Source organism: Amblyomma mixtum, chromosome 2, assembly GCF_055824585.1.
Source record: "Amblyomma mixtum isolate Tamu chromosome 2, ASM5582458v1, whole genome shotgun sequence".
Taxonomy (NCBI): domain Eukaryota; kingdom Metazoa; phylum Arthropoda; class Arachnida; order Ixodida; family Ixodidae; genus Amblyomma; species Amblyomma mixtum.
Window position 1 is genome coordinate 205552635 of NC_143013.1, and position 1875 is coordinate 205554509.

The window sequence follows — 1875 nt, forward strand, 5'->3', positions numbered from 1 at the left end:
AGTCAAATGGGGTCCCGGAATAGGGACCCCACCTAGTATTGTGAGGGGGGTGGCGCACTCTATGTGTAACTTGTAATAAATGCTTTTCAGCACCACCACCACCACCACTCGAGTCTTGGCACATCCAGCAGACACGGAAGAATCTTTGCGGCTGCTGTCCCGGACGTCCTCCACAGGAGGGCTTAAAAATTAGGCAGTGACTTAGCTCTGGTTAAGCCTAGATATGCAAGCTAAAAGCTTCAGTTGTGCCTGGTTTGACGTCATGGCTGTCGCAGTTGGCGTACAATGCACTGGGAGCACCAGGATAACGGTGGAGGCCTTCGGCCGTCCACACACTGCCTGTATGGAGGCAGAGGAGGAGACGCGGCCATGCTACCTTAGAAGGTTGCTTCAGAGACATGTACTGGGGTGTCCATTCCTTTCGGGTGTACACCAAGATATGAGAGACAGGCATTTCCTTTCCTTAAAACCAATTTTCATTTGGTTTAATTTTTAAGGCCCTTACGGCGCGGTTCGGGTATCCACCGATATATGAGAGACAGGCGTCGTTACCTTTCCTTAAAACCAATGTTCGTTTTATTTCCCTTTCCTTACTGCGCGGTTCGGGTGTCCACCGAGATACGAATGTTTTCTGGCGCACTGTTTGTCCTTTATTTATTTTTATTTGTGCCGCAAATTTTTGCTCCGACGCCTCACGCGAAACGCGGCTGTGAGGCTTTGCGCTTCGAAAGGCAAGGTACGCCTCGCGGCGGCGACCGAAGAAGGGACCGAGACAGTCAACGGTCCCGAAACGAGGCGTTTTTGTAAAGTCTCTGCTTTTGGGTTTGAGGAAACCTCACCCTCAGAGGGTGAGTGGGCTAATCCCGGCGGCAGTGCAATACCGGGCCAACCCGTGGCGGAGGTGAGGCGAGCCTCGACCACTCCGCCAAATTACAAAAATATGTTTAATATCATAGGGTCCGGATAGGACCGTATCAGATATTAAGCTGATAAGAACAGATACTACACAATTGATCTTAGCCCATAATAGGCCGAGAAGCGATAAACCCTAAAATGCCACCACGGGTCGGAGCCCCCTAGGCTGACCTGCCAACTAGGCCATGCTACTACGTAAGCCGCCAGCGACGAAACTCTCGAGTTTCGGCACCTATTTTGATGCGCTCACTACGTTGGCGCCCTGTGACTATGGGGGCGCTTGTCTTTTAGTGAAATCAAGTCATTAAATTTCTAATCTGCTCCCAAATCTCATTTTGATTGCTCAGAACCAAGGTATAGTGCTTAGAATATGCACGGCTTTTGTGTTCACCCTGGCGCTGTCGTCGCGAAGCCCGACGGCGTGTGTCCAACGAATTCAGGGAAGCCAAGAAGAGTCGCCAGCAAATAAAAGTAAGCGGCAAAATGAAGGAAGGAAGGGAAAACTTTATTTACGCTAATGGTTTTTCCTGCGGTTTGGGGGCATCTTCAGAGACGTCTTGGTTCTACCCCCAGGAGCCTTCTCTGTCGAAGTCGTCCGCCTCTAATCAGTGGTCGGTTGCCCTCAGTCCAGGGCTCCGCTGGCCACTGCCGCCCGTTGAGCTCGCTGTACCAGACCTTGTTGGTCTTCGCAGCGGTCGCTGGACAGCAGAGTCTCCCACTGCTCCGCACTCGGGTTTTGTATTTTGGGGACCACGTCTATGTTTTGGCAGGCCCATGTGATGTGGTGTGAGTGTAGGTTTTTCGTCGCACCAGGGACATTTGTTCGTGTATATCGTAGGGTGCGGCAAAATGAACAAAAATTAGCGGGGGCTTAGTTTTGGTTAAGCCTGGTAGGTTGCGAAAGCAGCTGTTTTATACTGCCTATGCAGCGCCTCTAGTAGGAAGAGAGCGGAGGTGAGG

At 51.4% G+C, this 1875-nt stretch overlaps 1 non-coding gene across 1 annotated transcript; it reads right to left on the minus strand.

Annotated features, from left to right (window-relative positions):
- Window positions 1-847: 847 nt before the first annotated feature.
- LOC149362325 (U2 spliceosomal RNA) lies at window positions 848-1043 on the minus strand. Its single transcript, XR_016289300.1, has one exon. It is a non-coding gene; the product is annotated as a U2 spliceosomal RNA (small nuclear RNA).
- Between the last annotated feature and the right edge of the window lie 832 nt (window positions 1044-1875).